This window comes from Eimeria mitis, genomic scaffold (assembly GCF_000499745.2).
Source record: "Eimeria mitis Houghton genomic scaffold, Emh_scaff261, whole genome shotgun sequence".
NCBI lineage: Eukaryota > Apicomplexa > Conoidasida > Eucoccidiorida > Eimeriidae > Eimeria > Eimeria mitis.
In genome coordinates, this window is record NW_013570950.1 from 8,444 (window position 1) to 8,697 (window position 254).

General features: G+C 39.4%; 1 protein-coding gene across 1 annotated transcript in view; it reads left to right on the forward strand.

Moving 5' to 3' along the window:
• EMH_0005850 (ribosome biogenesis protein BMS1, putative) overlaps positions 1 to 254 on the forward strand; it is a gene marked incomplete at both ends in the record, with an annotated part of 9,279 nt that overhangs the window by 3,257 nt on the left and 5,768 nt on the right. The window lies entirely within an intron of this gene.

The window sequence follows — 254 nt, forward strand, 5'->3', positions numbered from 1 at the left end:
GAGAGGGAGATATAAAGAATAATACATATCTAGGGTTTAGGGTTTAGGGTCTAGGGACTAGGGTTTAGGGTTTAGGGTTTAGGGTTTTCAGCTTTGTGTGGTATGTAGGGCTCAGGATCTATGGTTTAGGGTTTAGGGTTTAGCTGTCTCGCTAGCTTTAGGGTTTAGGGTTTAGGGTTTAGGGTTTAGGGTTTGCAGCATCTATCAGATTACAACAAACAGCAGAACAAAAGAAAAACAAAAAAAAAAAAAAC